Source organism: Bubalus kerabau, chromosome 15 (genome assembly GCF_029407905.1).
Source record: "Bubalus kerabau isolate K-KA32 ecotype Philippines breed swamp buffalo chromosome 15, PCC_UOA_SB_1v2, whole genome shotgun sequence".
NCBI lineage: Eukaryota > Metazoa > Chordata > Mammalia > Artiodactyla > Bovidae > Bubalus > Bubalus kerabau.
The window spans coordinates 25,785,748-25,804,614 of record NC_073638.1 but is presented as its reverse complement, the minus strand read 5'-3'; the positions used below and the strand labels follow the sequence as shown (position 1 = coordinate 25,804,614).

General features: G+C 39.6%; 1 protein-coding gene and 1 non-coding gene across 2 annotated transcripts in view; both read left to right on the top strand.

The window, feature by feature from the left end:
* Positions 1-18,867, top strand: part of CADM1 (cell adhesion molecule 1) — a 261,293-nt gene that overhangs the window by 110,192 nt on the left and 132,234 nt on the right. The window lies entirely within an intron of this gene.
* Positions 15,591-15,662, top strand: TRNAW-CCA (transfer RNA tryptophan (anticodon CCA)). Its single transcript has one exon. It is a non-coding gene; the product is annotated as a tRNA-Trp (tRNA).

Genomic DNA, 18,867 nt, shown 5'->3' with positions numbered 1-18,867 from the left:
ATTTTTCTTGTTCATCTCCAGGTGTTGTAGATTCAGTTCGGCCCTTTGAAGAGTGCCAGTGGATGGATTTTTGCACGCTGTCTGTGTGGCTGCAGGGCCAATGGAAGATCAATTTTCTGTAGTTGGGTTTATTTGCTTGTGTAAAATTTATGTTGTTATGAAGATGACCTGGATGCTTGTCTGATCTTGCTTTGTAGTTTTAAAAAGTCCTTGTTGAAGGTTGAGGATCCTTTTTTTTTTTTTTTTCCTCCTTAAAATAAGACACCCTAGGTGTCTAAGTGTGCTTCCTATTTATATTCATTCCACTTCCTTGGTGTTTTGATGTTGTTTTTCATTGTAAATTTGCTTAAGCAATCTTTTGTAGAGTAATTTCATAACATGCACACACGGTGGTTTTACATTGAGATGCTCGTGATCTGCAACTCATTAACTTTTGCTGACTGGGAAGTCAGTATTACGATGTGCATTTTCTCTTGCTTTATCTTGCTATCTAGTCAGTTTTATTCCTTGTAAGAGATGTTCATTGAACACTTCCAAGGAACTTAAGCACAACTCCTATTGATGCCCAGGGTACTAAATCTTCTTTTTGGGGCCCTAAGGAGGGATCTCTGGAGTTTGTGTCATTACATCAGAGTCAATCACCTACCCTTAAACATGGGACGTCAACAGGTTTCTGGGTTTGAGTTCACAATGACTGTTCATGGTGACACTGTGTGTAAGAAGGATGGGTTTCTTGCTCCTTGTGTTGGGGGGTTTCTTGCACTTGCTTAATGCTCTCTTTGATGCCTGGGTCTCCTCTTGGCTTTAGCAAGAGGTGTTGGATGGAAGGGATGAGAATTCTCTCTCTCTTTCTCTCTCTCTCTCTCTCTCACACACACACACACACACACACACTGTGGCCCAAACCTCTGCCTCTTCATTTTGCCTTCATTGGCTGTCACAGAGAATGAAAAATGTCAGCAAGTTCAGGTATGAACAGAGCCCTGTTCTGATGTTGAAATGCGGCTACTGAGTCATCTGACTCTCTACTTCAGATGAACTCCTTACTCCTTTTCTCATCATTTGTCGATAAGTGACTCTAGAGATTCTTGTAGCCAACTTCATTGTGATCAGATATTCTCAGATACAGGCTAGCTTGCTGGTCTCAAATGATGAGTGCCTAAAAGTCAAATAACTTGAAAAACCTCACATTTTGAACATTTAAAAACAGATTTGTGTGTGTGTACGCATGAGCACACACACACACACACATATATATCTCAGTCCAATAAATGACAACTCCTGAAGGGTATTCTGAGGCATGGTCACAGCTGGCAAAGTGATTTGGGTTCTGGTGGAATGTGACTTTGCAGGCACTGTCTTCACAGTGCAGGGGGAGCTGGCAGCAGGCTTTGCCTTAAATCAACAGCGGAAAGCAGAGAGGACATGTGCTAGAAAACACCCTCCAGGCCTCAGGAAAACTGCGCTTCAGCTTTTAGCTAGAGTATGGGCTTTTGTGGTGGGTCAGTTCAGTTCAGTTCACTTCAGTAGCTCAATCCTGTACGACTCTTTGCAACCCCGTTGACTGCAGCAGGCCAGGCTTCCCTGTCCATCACCAACTCCCGGAGCTTACTCAAAACTCATGTCCATTGAGTCAGTGATGCCATCTAACCATCTCATCCTCTGTCATCCCCTTCTCCTCCTGCCCTCAATCTTTCCCAGCATCAGGGTCTTTTCTAATGAGTCAGCTCTTCGCATCAGGTGGCCAAAGTATTGGTGTTTCAGCTTCAGCATCAGTCCTTCCAGTGAACACCCAGGACTGATCTCCTTTAGGATGGACTGGTTGGATCTCCTTGCAGTCCAAGGGACTCTCAAGAATCTTCTCCAGCACCACAGTTCAAAAGCATGAATTCTTCCTCACTCAGCTTTCTTTGTAGTCCAACTCTCACATCCATACAGAACAAGATAACTGCAATAGGAAAGGAAAAAACAATTGTGTCTTTAATTGGTGTGGCCTGAGGTAGGGGTATTGGGGAACTTTCTCCTCCTTCAGGAGAGATGTGACATGCTGCAGTGTTTAGATGTTCAGTGTGTGTTCCCATTTTTGTTTGGTTTGGTGACGTTTTGATTTTTTTTTTTTTTCATTTCATACATGATATTTTACATGTTTCAATGCCATTCTCCCAAATCTTCCCACCCTCTCCCTCTCCCACAGAGTCCATAAGACTGTTCTATACATCAGTGTCTCCTTTGCTGTCTCGTACACAGGATGATTTTTTTTTTTTGGCTAAACATATGAGACATGAGTTTAATTGAATTTCCAAGCCAACTCTGCAGGCGCCCTCATAAAGTATATTTAAAGATGCTTTACAGATTTTTAAGAGAGGCAGCCATGCAAATTTAAGAATCTGTAGGGGGCAGGAGGACAGGTTCTGAGTTTGGATCAGTAGTTGAAATTCCCAAGCAAAACCAAGTCTGTTCTCCTGCAGTTTTCTGGGCTAGTTTGGACAAGAATCGGAGTCTGCCTTTTTCACATAATAGCACTGTCAAATTTACCTCATTTCTCCAGGACAAGTCAAAAATTTCCATTGGTCACCACGGTGATAACGGATCGTGTCCCATTCTGTCCTATCACCATCCTTTCTATGAAAGCAACACTAATTATAAAAATTGAACATAAATTTGTACTGTTTAATAGGTTTGGGTTTAATTTTGCTTCAGTGGGAAGGCTTTCGATTAAAAGAATCTTTTTTCCTCTCCTCCTCCCCCCTTTTTCTTTTGGTAGAACAGTTAGTTAAAGGCGTAGGAAATTGATTTTAGTGTCACAGAGGACATTTCTGACAGGAATGTACGTTGAAATGATTCAAAGCATCTGTTTCTCTTGCATGTGCCCAGCGCAGCTGAGAGCTGTACCTAAATTAAACTGTTGAACGTGTCAGCTCTGAATCGGATCACAATTTACATCCAGTGGCTTGGTTGGAATTTCTAGCATTTCATGAACTTCCTCCCCTAATTTACGAAACGAGTTCTCACTCAAAGTGACCATTTGTTCTAGATGCCAATATGTCATGGTCAAAATCGATTGAGCTTTAGAGTTATTTGTTTTCGTACGGTCACTTTGCCTATGAAATGAAATCCTGTCTTCAGTCTGTATTTCTCCTGGCAGGGTTGGTGGATGATGGTTTGGTGGGTGTTTTTGTTACTATTCATCTTTCCCCTGGTGCTGTGTCTATCATGCAATCTGGCACCAGAAATTCTGCTGGTTGGTGATAGTTCCTGAGCACAGGAATTACATGTACTCTGTTGACAGCTGTATCCAGGGCACCCAGCGTAATACCTGGGAGGCACTAAATGAATGAAGAATGAGCATTTTCTACATGATCACGTGGTCGTCCTAGACTCTTGACTCCGAGGGCCCGCTTATCTACCCTTGTGTTTCTTAGGAATTAGGAAGGCTCACTTGTATCAATTATAGTGAGGTATGTCCTTTGAAGTTGAAGGACAGGGGCAATTATTGTGTGTGTGTGAACTTTTTACATTCACAGAAGAAATAATTTACTGGGAATGAGAAGGAAAAGTGACTCTGTTGATGCATAATAGGGACCAGAGCTCGTTAACTTAATTACTTAGTGGTCCCTGACAATGCTTTTGTCCCCTGTGATCACCCTCTTACCCTTATGCAGTATTTACCCGTGGACTTGGATTAGAGAATGCCGCGCAGAGTGGCTTCCACCCCTGCCCTTCCCTGTGCTCGCGGGTCCACACCCAACTGAGGCTCACAGTGCTGTTTGTACAGGGGTGTCCTGAGGCGCTAGTGCTGCATGGACTCACTCTTGACCTTGACGATTAGCAGGTCGCTCCTGACAAGTCGGTTGAGAGCATTATTCATAATTTTGTCATGGATACTCTTGCATCTCTAATAGCAATTCTCTGAGAACCTATTAGTGAAGTTAGAAAGCTGCAAATTTTGCAGTGAGTTGGATATTTAGAAATTAAGTTTCCTTTGCTTAATAGTTTGAGGTGGATGCTCTGGTTCTATGGATAGTCTAGCTCTACCCAGCCATTCAGTGACCAAGGCTAACAGTGGCTCCGCCGCCTTCTACAAGATTCTGGAGTCGTTCCAGTCATACCCTTTTAGCCTCTTGTAAGGGAGAAAGGGAAAGGGAGGGGAGCAGCCTGTTCTTTGGACACACATCCCTTCTGCTCACTCCGGCAGGACTCAGTCACCCGACCAGCCTAGCCGCGGGGATGGCTGGGAAATGCAGAGTAACAGCCACTCTTGTGCCAGGCTGCCTGGATGAAGGTGAGAGTGGGTGAGTGACAGACAGCAGGCTCTGGGCCACAGGCTTTCTTGGTCTTGCAAAATTCCATTGTTTACCATAGACTTTACACTGTCTGATTACTCCCCTCTTTCGTTTCTTGGGGTCAAGCTGTTCATGAAGACGATGATGTACATCACTGGTCGAGCAGCTATCTTATGTCCTTCTGGTTAATATCAATGCACGTATGTATTTTTTTTAACACTTTGAAAGCAACGTCAATCCTCTGACCAGCTTATCTGCCCATTTTATCACATTGGAAAGCTTGTGTAATTTCCCTCCACTTTTTTGTTTTTGGGAAGCATGGTAGTATAGAGACATTTTCGTAGATTTGTAATCCCTTTTTCTTCATCTGGGAAGATATTGTACATACCATCGGTATGTTCATCATTATTCAGGAAAACTTGGACAGCATCAATACTGTTTTCTGCAAATATTATTGTCTAGTGTATACAGATGGTCACTGCCTAACGTAAAATTAGGTTTCTATTCAGGATCTTTGTTCAGAAACAGTTCTTGAGTTGACGTGAGAAATTGTTGCCAGTATTATCGGTTTTGACTTTTCTAGTATATTTCCTCCAAGGATCGACAGCAGACTTTCGCCTACCTTGATTAGATTTTAGAGACAATGTCTGATTCTCTGCTCACACCGTTCAGAGAAATTATACTCCTAGCTATCTCCTGATGCTTTAGGATGGAATATGTCAAGATCTTTAAGGCATTTAAACCTGTGTTGAGATTGGCTTAGTATCCTTGGCTACTTTACCACAAACGAGGGATTGTCAGTTCTTGCTGTGCAAGAAATGTTATTTTTAAAGAGAGGATTTAAATGATAGTCATCTGACTTAAGTCTTAGCTCAACTAGACAGTTTTGGTTTTATGCAGACACAAATCACCTTGAGCTTTGTTTTATTTTTGGTGAGAGAGGACCAAGAAATAAGTTAGGTATATTCTAAGCCATGGTCAGTAGATGTTCTTTATTTGATGTAGGGGATAGTTTCATTTTAAATACACAATATTTTGATACATCTTGTTGCTCCACTATTGATAGTGCATCAAGTAGGAGTTGCTGTTTTGTGAAGTGCTTTCTGAGTATGATTCATTATAAGGTCACAGTTCTGTGATTTCAGCTATATTGAAGCTACTATTAATGAATGAGTACATATCTGCAGTGTATTTATATAGCTTCCTACCCTCCAGTGATCAAACCATGAGATGCTTCAGTGTAGAAGGGCTTGCTAAAGGTGATGATGGGCAGAAAACGCACTCTTCCAGAGGTGATATTAATCTATCTTCCGTGTCTTGTGAATGCGCTTAATGTCTAGGATATGGACATTATTAAAATAGGACTTATCCAAAAATGAAGTTCTTGAAATGTAAATAAAGTAGCATTGGAGCAAGAAACAGATCACTTTTCCCCCCTGATATTTAACCAGTTGCCACCTTTCCTCGCTCACTTATTACAGCATCTCGTGTGACTGTCACTGCTCTGTCACGTCATTCTGTAACTCTGTGTTTATATTTCTGTCTTCCGTACCAGACTGTGAGCTTCTTGGAAGGAGGCGACACGTTCATTTCAAGTTTGCATGGCACAGCTACTCAATAAATGGGTGACGAATGAACTAAAGGAGGGATAAGTATCTTCAAGCAGGAAAATCTTGTCCGTATGTCAGTTGTTGGAAACTAATCTAAGGACCCTCAGAGTTTGGGGAAAAAAATGTTAAATATGTTTTCTGGACACCGAGAATCTTTCATTGTCCATCTCTGCTCATCTGCCCGTCTGATTACTTACTCTTTTCTTTAAAAATTAAGAAAAAATACATACCAGGTAGATTGGTCTAAAATGATGAATCTGTTGTTTTTATTCTCCTCGTTGTAAAAGCAGAAGCTTTTTGGGAGGGGGGATTTTCTCCTGTGACAAGTGTCTGACCCACCCCCTCTGCTGGAAGCTCGATGCCCACCCTGAGCCTGTTTACTCCCCTGTGAAACTGACAACCTCACCAGGCTCTGTGTGAACCGAAGGAGACACTTTAGTCCAGGGGCTCACAGGTACTAAGCTTCCAACATGCATTAGTTATAAAGATAACGAGGATAATTATGATTTGTTCTTTTCCTCAGAAGTCTTCCTTGTTTAAATATTTACAAGGTCTATTACTTATTTGTGCTTGTTTTCCTTTATTATGCTTTTAAACAGAACTGTTTCCCTAGAAATCAAGTGGCATCCTCCATACCTAGGAGCAGGGCTTAGGGAAAGTTAGGTGAAGCTGGCTCTCTTCCGTCACGGAAAGCAGGATGTAATAAGATCACCTTTCTCCCTGCTTTATAGAGGTGTCAGATCATGCATCGGATGAACTATGTAAAGTGGCACTTGTTTGTTTTTTCAACATATAATGCCTGTAAGGAATAGAATCTCATCCTGTCAGATGGTTCTGTAAGCTTGCTCAAAGCCCAGTGAAATGATAAGCTGCCACAGACTTTTGTGTTACCGACAAATATTACTCTTTTTTCCCTTCGTTTTAAAGAACAGATTTCTAGGTCGACAGTTGTGTTAAGGAATTTTCTATTCTGTTTAGGCTCTAGTGATGCGGTGCAGTGCCTCCTCGCTTATCTGGAGGTCTTAATATCAGATGACCTCGGCTATCTGGAACACAGCGGCTGGGCCCTGAGTAAACCAGAAAAGCCTCTTGAACTGCCTGCCATAAAAAATGTCACAAAGTCTTTTGTATTAAAATGTATGCAAATCACTCAAAGAAAGCACCCCAGGGTTTCACCAAGACCAAATTATTTCTGAATTTTACAATCCTATAGAACTTGTACAAAATCTTATCTATCTTGTTATTTTTTTTTCTCCAGTGTCCATACATTGGAGTCAGAAGATGGGAGATTTGAGAGGTACAGGATAGGGGGATGTTGCTAGATTCTAGTAGCCTCAAGTAGAAGGAGAAGTTCACGGATAATGCTGGGCCAGATGCCTATGTGACCTAAACCAGCTGCGAGAGTGAAATTCTTTTTATTTTGCTCATTAAAACGATGGGTATTATATAAACTTGTAGAACATTGTCCTCAATATAGTTTAAATAAGAAAGAAACTGATTTTATGGAGCGCTTCCTGACAATTCCAGATGAATCAAGAATTCTCCTTTCTCTCTGGCATTTTCTGCTATTAATAGCATGGCATTCCTGAGGCATAAATCTTGGTTTTTTATTTTTGAGTAAGTTTCCTCTTCTGCTTTTCCCCATTGTTCATATATGATTCTCCTCAACCTTAGTTTTCCCCTTAAAGGATTTAAAACAGATATTTAGATAGCTATAGAGAAACTTAAGGTGTCTCGAATATTTGAATTTGTCAAAGTTTGATTTTTTAGTGTTGAGCATCCCATCCTGCATTAACACTCTCACCCCAAATACAGAACAATAACCAAAACCCACAAAAAAAGCACTGTATTAATGTCTATTTCCCCTCTGTAACTACAATTAGAAACTTGAGGCAAGGGATTATTCTACAGAGCATCACCAGAATCTAGCACCATGCCACACACAGAGACAGTGCTCAGTAATCCTTGCAGCAACAATTGTTTGAGATAGAAACTGTTTTTAGTCCCATTTACACATGAAGATTTGGAAGTTCAGAGAGACTGAGTGGTTTGCCTCGCGTCACACAGCCAGAGGGTACAGCCACAGCAAGCTTGGGCAGTAGTCCCTGTAGCCAAGGCTGTATTATATTAGCTGCTATGCTCACTGCTCAACTTCAAGAGAAGCTTAGTGTTCCTGGACTTGCCATTTCAATTCTTTGTAACTTAGAAGAACTGAGTTCCTGTTTCTTAATTGACAAAAAGAAAAAAACAAAACAAAACTGATTGAAATCCATTATTAAACTTCTCTGGTTGATTGAATTGGCATAGCTGCCTAGCTCAGAAAATGAAGTATTTTAAAAGCCCTGAGATTTCATGCTTAAACCAACCCCCCCACCCCCTGCCCCACTCAACTACTCTTTTCTTTACTTTGACAGAATTCTTGGGTTATACACTGAAAAGCCCATGAGTTACAGCTAATCTGTATGTTTAAAATTATACATTGACACTCCTTTTGGTTTTCCTTTTTGAAACTTTTTTTTAGAGGGTTGACAACTTTAAAAGAAATGGCGTGTTCCTTTAACCTCAAGAACGTTTTATTTAAATTTAGTCACTGGTTTGGGGAAAGAATAAACAGAACCTTCACTTAAATGTTCCCATGTCTTAGAAGAATGAATGGGTAGTGATATGATTTATAGCTGGAATAAGAATAAAGAAGATAAAAAGAAAAATGAAACCCCAAATTATTGGTTTCAGCAGAGCATTTCTGATTTAATTCAAAACTGTGAATACCGTTTATGCCCTGCTTCAAGGTTTCCTGACAGCTTGTGGAAGCAAATCCCTACCTTTTGTGTAAAATGTAGCATAATTCAGTGCTCATTGTCTATATAGATAATTTAAAGTGAAAAGAGGTAAATCACCATCCATAAATATATTCAGCACAGTGCCTCAATAAATATTTGTTGATTGACTAAATGAAAGAATGAATGAACAAATTTCATTCAAAAAGTAAAAATTGATGTATTAGCATTTAGGCTATGTGTAACAGTTATAATTTACAAAAGTTAGTGATAAAAACTAGAAAAAAGTCTTTTGTGTCATTGATACCTGTACCTTGCTACAAGAAAACCCAAGTACGAAAAATGGAATATGTTGCCTTTTTTTTTTTTTTTAATATGTTGCTTTATTAAAGAATTCACTCTTAAGATTCTAATATTTTCCAAAGAGACCTCAAAGGTCAGCTTTGTACTAAGTGGAAGTTCTCTCTCCTGGACTTTTAAACGCTTTCTAATATATTTAGTGATTGAAAACTCAGATTTAGAATAAATAATGGTTACAGGTTCTATATATCTAAGTACATTTACTGCTGTCTATGACTTACTCTTCTTAAGTCTGAACTTCAACCATGGGTTGCCCCAAAATTACTACTAGAAAACAGAGTTGGATTTATTTATTTAGCTGATGGTAGAATGTTTTGCTCCAGAGTGTGGAAGTTTTCTGTTGTGATGTTTAAAACTTTCTCCAGTTAAGGACAAAAATCTTTTTGTAGGTTAAAAAAAAATACATAATATACTTTGTTTTTTTTACAGTTGCCATTTTAGAAAGTCACATAGTGATATTTCATTGAGGCTGTCATTGAGCAAAACCTTTTTTTTTTTTTTACTTCCCTTTATGCTTTTTATTTTAGATTATTTGAATAGTCTCAGAAGTAGCAGATCTTTATCCTTTGGGGAAAATTAATATATTTGGAAGCAGCCCAAAGTCACTTGAAATCATGCCTTGAGGTGGGCATTGTAGCTGTGGCTTTTTTTAGAAGGAATGGCCAGGGGTAGCCCTGAGACGCTAGGATACAAGTGTGTCACGTTGACTGTCGTGGACGAGAAGATAAAAGAGTAGTTCAGCTTTGTGGGGGTCATGGCAGCATAAACTGGGTAAGCAGATGGCCTTTCAAGGCATAAAATAAAGCCAATAATAGTAATACAATTTTAAGGACAATATGCATTTAAATTTTTAAATCTATAAAGTCCAGTGATTTTTCATGAGTGTTTTAGCTTCATTAATTAAAGCCTCACCCTACAAAGCCTTGAACAGTGGTGTGCAGCACTAGGGCGAGAAGAACCTAGGTCCTTAGGACCTGTCGTTTCATCGCTCAGTCGTGTCTGACTGTTTGTGACCCCATGGACTATAGCCCGCTGGGTTCCTCTGTCCATGGGATTTTCCAGGCAAGAATGTTGCAGTGGGTTCCCATTTCTTTCCCCAGGGGATCTCCCGGCCCAGGGATCAGACCCACGTCTCCTGCACTGGCAGGCAGATTCTTTACCACTGAACCACCTGGGAAGCCCACTTAGGACCTGGTTGGTCTGAAAGACGTGAAGGAGAACGTAAGGTTCAACATCAGCCTTGGCATTAGATGACACTAGTAATTGGGCCACAGCATATATTTTTTTTCTGGCTTAAGTAGTTGAAAATCCATTTTAAAATCTCCTTCTGACCTTGTTTTTTGGTGTTTATATTTTTTGCCTTCTCGTCTCATTGGAAACAGTAAGTGCTCTTTGGTCCTCTTCCTACTGATGGAAAGTAAGGCTTTTTTCAGAACGTATTTCTGAATTTCACATTTGCGGAATATGGCCACCAAGGGCATTTTACCTTTCCAAGTTGCTTTTTGCAAAGGAAAACTATGTCGTCAAAAAGTTATTTAGGCTTTCGTGATCATACATGCTTACATCTGCTTGAAGTTTTTATCAAGCAAGCAAGACCAACAAATACTTTAATGGGTTGGGGGAGAATCCATAACAAATATCTCTACAATGTGGGAAATTAAATCTGCCCTTAAGTATGGAAATCCAGATCAACAGATATGAAAACATTTAAACTATATGTTATATATATCTTGTAACAAGCGAGTGACGGGTCTGAAATGCTTTCTTTGTTTCACTGCAACAGCCTGATGCTAGCTCTGACTGTCTGCCTCTGCACCCCTTGCTTGCTCACCCGATCGGTTATTCATGGCAAGTTAAGTCTTTCTCATTTTGAAAAGTGAAGCATGAGTAATTAAATGATGCATCCATAAGTTGGAAATCAGGTTTTTACTGAAGCCCAATAATGAATAAAAAGTGCATTAGCCAAATTAAAACTCTTGCCTGTCTATATATTGGCTATTGATGTGACTGTGAATTTCATTACTGTAGAGTGGAATCATGTTCATCAAAGAGCTTCCCAGAATTTTCCCTGGTATTAAAGTTCTGGTTTACTTCGAAATTGGTTACGGGGCGCTAATTCTGTGACAGTTCATCTTGCTCACCAATTTATGTAAGATAGTTCTAAGTATCAATGACTCGGAATTCTAAAAAAAAAAAAAGTTACAGGCGTTTTCTCTTGAGCTGTATTCAGTACACAAATAAACGTTTCCTCAGATTTTGGTCTATGTTGATGGTCTATATATGGGAATCTTTTAAACGGTGCATTGCTAAAGTGAATGGATGACTAGTAGTCTTAGTAGGTGACGTGTGTGTGTGTCTGTGTGTGTGCTGTGTGTGCATATCTGTGTATTTCTCCCACAAATATACCTTAAATAAAATTTTGAGGTTACATAATACTTATTATTTAAAGTGATTTGATGCTTAGAAAAATGTGTTGAGAATATACTAGAAATAGGATATTACACCACCTGAAAGTTTGCATTGCATATTCTTCAGTTTCATTTGAAACAGAATTTTTTCAGAACTAAACATCCTAAAATGAATAATGAATAGTGTTTCTATCTTTAACACGAGTCACAGATAAAACATTGAGTGCACTCTTGGCGCTTCACCCCTTTGAATGCTTTAGTCCATCCCCCCAAAATTTGAAATCAAGATGCCAGTTACCTGTTGGCTCCAAAAATACAGCAGTGAGGGAGATAGTGATGATGGAAGGAACTAGGTTTTAATAGAACTTTAAAGAATCCCTCTTTCACTGTGGCCAGCCAATGCTCTATTTATCCTTTATCTCATTGTGCTGTGACTCGCCAAGCTAGAGGGGAGAGAAAAGCTTGTGAATCAAAGTGTGGATAAGAAGCAGAGACCAAAAGGACAAAAAAGCAAAAACTGACTAGAGGAAGCAGAGGACTGCCAACACAGAAAGGGAGGGGCATTTCAAAGACAGGATTGGATGGATGCATGTTGAAACCAGAAAGAGAAGAAAGTTCTTTCGGATAATGCAAACTGGCTTGAGCTCTGTGTACACAATCAACGACTTGTCTGAGCTGGAAGAAGCCCATGAATGGGAGTCTAGATAAATCTTGCGGCCTTCTGGGAGTTGGATGGCAGGTGAGGCGAGAATCTAATTTTTTTCTGTCTTTGACATCATCTCCATTAAGCACCTGTCACGCAGTGACTTGAGGGCTCCAAGTGACTTGGATTCTAGCGTAACCCTCAGAAGTTGGTTTCACACTTGGTTGAGTGAGTCTGCATTTCACTGTCTGAGCTTCTGTGCCTGCCCCCTAAGGTTCCGTTTCTTCCATGGTGAGACGATCTTCGCCATCTTGGACTGCTGTACCCATGATCAGGAGTAGTCATTCCTTCACTCTCCATCTATCGTCAGAGATGGCAGGTTGATAGGTTTTCCCAGTGTCTGCATAATTATTGTGCACAACTTTGGACACAAGGCAGTAATTGCATATTACCAGGTAACAACTAGTCCAAAAACAAGGACAAAAATTGGCTCTATAAACATGAGGACTTAATAAAGTGAAGCTTGTCATTTGTTTTGTTTTCCTTATTTGAGTTGCGAATTGAAATATATTTGTTACCCATTTTATCGATATTTATGTGTGTGTGTAATAGGGCTTTATTGTAGGCAGTTTTTAATTCTTTGTATGTCTGTATACTTGTTTGAAGTATACTATCCAATAAGATTATTTCCTTGATAATTCCAAGATGAAATGCATAGGCAGTGGATGTGTCATTTTTAGCACAATGTCTCTATTTAAGTTTCCTTTGAAGCTAGGAAGTTTGGGCATAAGCTGTTTATTATGCCATAGTTGTATCTCTTCCTAAAGAAAACCACCATTGAATTAACTTTTGCATAGTGTATTTCTATCAAAGCATTTGATCCTTGTTTCTGCAAGATAATCCTAAGAACTTTTTATTTTGAGAATAGAAAACCATGATGGATTTAATTCATAAAGAGAAGCTGCTGCAAGGAATGTAAATGTAAGCGCTTGATAAGGTAGGATTTCCTAGTTGCTATGGCAACCTTTGGGTCATGAGCCTGAGAAAATATAAAGTAAGTCCTGAAGCTGTGAAGATGATTATAAAATTTAACTGTCATTCTTCATTTAGAGTTGATGGCAAACATTATTTACTTAAGTTTATCTCAAGGCAAGTAAGGATCCATTTTTAAAAATCTGAGACTCAGATCACAAAGGAATCCATGTTGCACATGTCTAACATTATAAAGCACATGCAGCATTTTATTATTCTAACCAGACTATTTGTACATAATATCCCTGTAGATTTGGTCACCTTCCTATGGAAGCCAACAGTTTTCGTCTCTTGAATTCTTAATGAAGACTGTAGAAGGCAGCTGTATACATTGAGTAATTTTGCAGAAATGTGTGTGTGTTCCATGCCAAAAAGAAGGCCTAGGGGATTGTGTGGAAAGAAGGCCTTTGTGCCTTCTTTTCAGGTTCAAATATAAATAAACTGTTTAGGGTGGACCAATGCCAGGAAGGGATGTTAATACAGTTGTATATTTTCAAAATATATCACAACCTGGAGAGTAAAGAGGTGGGTTACAATCTCTTTCATTAATGCTTCCCTGCTCCCTTCCAGGACATGGTGGTGGTGAAATCCATTTTTTTCTACTATGGAAGAATGACTACAAGGCATCAGATCTCTAAATTGAAATATGATGCTTAACCATGTAGTATGACAAAGTATCTGCTTTTCTTTCTTTATCTTTTACAGAATGCTGTTAATTTGTACTAATGACCTATGAGACCCATTGCAAATTACCCAGTCTTGCAAATTAGTGAGTATGTGAACAAATACTATAAAACTATCAGATACAGCATCAAACAAATGTACTTTATTGCAGGAAGAAAAATAGACTTGCATATTGAGAGGGAACATATTTTTACAACCAGATAAGTGCTTTCCTGTCGTCTGCTTGCCCTTCGGGGAGCGTCAACACATTATATGGTCTGTGGCAGCCAATGGCTTACTGGCTCTTGAGCAAGAAACATCATATTTTTTTTTAAAAAATGCAGGCATTAGAAAATCTCAGTGATTACATGTATACTGGAATCTGGGGTTGAAATTTTTTCCCATATTCTTTGCCTCCTTAAAAAAAAAGGTTCCTCTTTCCAACTTTGTATGCTGAACCTTTACACCAAAAAGAACAAAATTTAAGGTTATTAAGAACAGAATGTATACTTGGCTGGCTTTTCTGTACCGCACCCATCTGAGTCTGAACCTGCAGGATTATTCATCCCCTCCCTTTTGGAGGATGAGGGAGAATCCAGCCCACACACCCAGCAGCATATACTCTGCTCATCAAAGCACTTTTCTCAGTTGGTTTGTTTTCATGTCTAGCAGCAGAAATAGCTGCTCTTTTTCTTCCCTTTTTTTCCCTTTTCTTCTGGCATCTTGTAATTGCGACTGGTAATGTGTCTTCTTCCTAACCTGGGAGCAGCACAGAGACAACTGCACTTTCCCACTCACACACAGCCCGGCTCCCAGCTGGAGCCCAGTGGCAGTTGGTTCAGCTCCGTTTCCCTTTCCATTCCATCCCCTTTCATCGGTGAGCCTTACCTGGGTCTACCAGTTGCCTCCTTTATTTTTATCCCCCTTGTTACTCATGTTCTTCTGACTTGCTAATAACAACCACAGCAACAGCCTCAGCAGCAAAGGCCCCATGGGCAATGGGCACTTTTAAGTGCCAAGTGTATGCCAGGAACTGTGATCAGTTCTGTGCTGTTTATTTGTGTTTATTGAATGCTTTACCCAAGGTTGTGTATGTGTGTGTGTATATACATACACACAGACACACACACGTAGTATATGTTTAAATTTTCATTTTAAATTATCATACGGTAAGATTTCCATTTTTTTCCTTTTTTGTGTCCAGTTCTGTAAGTTTTAATAAATGTGCATGCATTCAAGCTTCAGAACATTTCTGTCACCCCAAAGTTTATCATGTTACATGATAAACATTTTAAATGTGTTTTATCCTCATGATGTTATGGGGTAGTACCATTATATCTCTTTTTAATTTTTTTTTTTTTAATGAGGAAAATAAGCATCAGAGAAATGAAGCAACTGAGTCAAGGTTGTACACCTAATAAAGAATAAAGCCAGGATTGGAACCCAAACCTGGAACTTGAGACCCAGGTTGTCTAAAGTCTAGAACTCCAGCTCTCAGGCACTGTTCCCTATTACCAATTACAAAAGCAGCTTGGGGTCATATTCTAAGGTCTTCATATGAGTTTTAAATGATGTTGCATCTTGTAAAGGATCATGGATATTTTTATGTGACGCAGTCTCCAAAGACCCTAGTAGACTAGGGCTTCACGCGTTTATTTTTTATCTTTATTTTTTGTATTGGCGTATAATTGCTTTACAATGTTGTGTTAGTTGCTGCTATGCAACTAAGTGAATCAGCCACATATGTACATATATCCCCTTCCTCTGGGACCTCCTTCCTTTGTTTTGACTTCAGGTAAGACTGGTAAGAGGCTTCCCTGGTGGCTCAGAGGTTAAAGCGTCTGCCTCCAATGCAGGAGACCCAGGTTCGATCCCTGGGTTGGGAAGATCCCCTGGAGAAGGAAATGGCAACCCACTCCAGTGTTCTTGCCTGGAGAATCCCATGGATGGAGGAGCCTGGTAGGCCACAATCCACGGGGTCGCGTGACAGGACTGAATTGAACATCTTTTTGGTTCACCTAGAAACCATGAATGCTTTCTAGACCAGACCAAACTGCCCAACACCCGTGTCTCATTCCTGTCATGCTGCCCTTCCCCCCAAGGCTGTGTCACCCAGCTACACAGAAACCAGAGCTGGGCTTTTCCATTAGCCATGGTCAGCTCACACTGTCCTATCTCTCTTTTCAAAAATAAAACCTTTTTCCGTAGCTGTGGGCTCTTCTGTGAGGGTGAGTCAGCTTTAGGAATAATAACTAGAATCTTTCATCCACGCTTTCAGTCTGATGTGCTGAAGCCCAAATCATCCTAAATATCAATACAGAATTTTGCTTCAGACTAGGGATTCTTCTGTCATCATTCAGTATAAATCCCCTGAAGTGCAAAAGAAACTATGAGCAAAAAAGGAAGTAGTAAAGTTGTATTTGGAGAAAAATTAGGGGGTAAAATGCTTTGTTCAGGGATAGGCGAGTGCTTCGTAGATGGTCAGAGAAGCTCCCTTCTCAAAACTTTCCTAGTGTAGAGTGCCATCTTAAATTGAGCTTGAGGAGGATAAATGTGATTATGACCAGAGCGTACGTGCATGCTAAACAGTATTTACCTCTTTAGGGTGGCCACAGTCGCTGATAATCATGGAGAAACCACATATTCTCATTTTCTTGTTTCCTTCTAGTTTTAGTTTTAATACAATCATAATAGATCTAGGCTAAGATACATTGCAAATAAAAAATATGAGCATCGCCTTTACAAGTTCAGGAATATTCCTCCTGAAATTTTGTTTCGAGTTCTTCTTCAGGACAGAATTTGGATAGTACTTCCTTTGTGTGATATACATATATGTGCTTAAGAAATAAGATCCACCTCATATTGGTAAGAAAAAAAGGAAAGATGCCTGATATTAACATGAAATCTTTTTTTTAGATTCTTTGATCCCTTAATGTGATCCTTCCTTCTCAAAGCAGCATCGTAGACCTTTCCTCCTGTTGGAATAAACAGATGACAAGGTCTGTTTTTAAAGTGAGGATGTGAGTATTAAAAGTCTAAAACCAGAAAAAGACTTTCTTCTGTTTGTAAAACTATTCATGAGGAAGAGGGTAGGAATTATTGCCATAATTTAGCTGAAGGAGCCCCCTGAAAATTCTTATCTTGCACTAACTTGTCCCTAGTAATGTTATTCACGATTATCATTGAGCAGCTAATAGTACTGTGCGTTTTATGTGTCTATTTAGGCAGGTATGGGTTATTTTTTAATATTTTACTATTTTACTTCCCTATTTGTAGCCTCATTTAGGCTGGATCCGCTGAAAAGCCTGTTGGATTTGCTTTTTATAATGCATTTAGACTAGCTAATCTGAAATCACACTTTTCAATCAGAAAGGAATATTGAATGTCTTTATGGAAAGATTACTACAAACTAAGTTTGCTTTCCTTTTTTTCTGATTTAGATTCCTTGAGTGCTCTTAGCTAATGTTTGAACATTGAATCCAACAGTATGTTTCTCCCATTTTTAAACATTGCAAATTCAGGATAGGGGCCTCTGCTTCTGTCTTCAAATGAATGAGAATACCATTTTAAGGGAAAATGGCTGCTGAAGTGTCGGTGCTCTATATCACCTCTATCAAAGAGACTGATTACAATGTTGATGGTGATTTTCAAGGCCATCTCCAACTTGCTCCTGCTTCTTAAGAATGTATAATGCCGTCCAACCTTAAGACAAATAGGTCAGACTGCAAAACTCTGCAGGAATGGAAGAATGAATTTCAAAATAATAAAGCAGTCCAACTTTGAGATTCTATATGCTGTATAAATATCTCTTAACTGAGAGGAAATACCTGTTAAACGGCTTTTGCACGATGATGCATATTGGTGTCTAGGCTGCCGTCTCACTCATTTTTAGCTCTTGTTTCTAAAGAGTTGCTGATGTTTAATCTTTAATGATGGTTGAAGGGGGGAAAAAGTCCATATTCAGTGCTCACCAATTTTTGCTGCTAATAAACTCTGGAAAAAATAAATTATTCTCCTGTAGGGCAAGAAAACATATTTTTGAGACTATCCCAGCTGCAGATAAAGTAAGTGGCCATTTCTGGACCTGTCAAAGATAAAAATAAATGCAGTGTTCAACTGTATTAAATACCGTACTTGAGCATAAGCGAGAGTGCATTTGTCTTATTTCATTTGTCTTCCCAGCCTGTGCCCACTTAGCACTGCGATAGCAGTGAACTTCATGGGCATTCAGGCCTACTCTTTCATGTTTCCCTCCAGTTCTAAATTGAAAATATTCTTTTTTGAAAAGAACTATGACAAAAGCAATTTGAGTTACTGATATCTTGAAAGAGAACCTAATTTAAGATTACCTTTGTGGTTGGTCATTGTTGCCTACAGTAGGCAGATGTCATGGTGATCTTCTTAGCATTAGTATTCCGAGAGAGTCTGACCTGACAGTGTTCAGGTAACATCACAGATTGGGCCATCATATTGAGATTTCAAGTGGTTGTGCAAAGGGCTGCTCGTGGAAATCTACTCAGCACAGTGACTGAAGAAGAGAGCCATGCTTTTCTCTTGGCTCGTGCTCTGTGACATACTTTTATATTTAGCAAAAGCCGTGTGATATTGAGTGGCTGATTAAAGTGTGTTGGGAATGGGCTTGGTAACCGTAAAGTGGAGAGAAGGAAAGGGGAAAACATCGAGGTGCCTTAGCTGATTTTCCATCCTCTACATGAAAATGTTATTTCTCTCCATTTTCTCATCAAAGAGCCCCACTCCCACCCCACCCCGCGCTGGTGTAATGAAATCAGACCTCTCAGAGCCGTGCCCTTACGGTTGTCGCAGGATCAGTGATTCATGAACATATGGAGCTAAAGTCTTTTACAAGATGAAGTGATGACTCTAGAAGGAGAGATTGTTGTTAAAGAGGCCATCTGTCTTTGAAAGTATGATTTACTGGGGCATTCACCTCTGCCCCAAGCCATAAAAATAGTCCTAGTGACTGGATCTCTCTCTCTCTCTCTCTGCCTTCTTCCCTTTCTCCTTGCCCTCCTCAACCTAACCTTACAGCCAGAAGTCAACAGATTCTGTGAGAAATGATGCTGTCGTGAG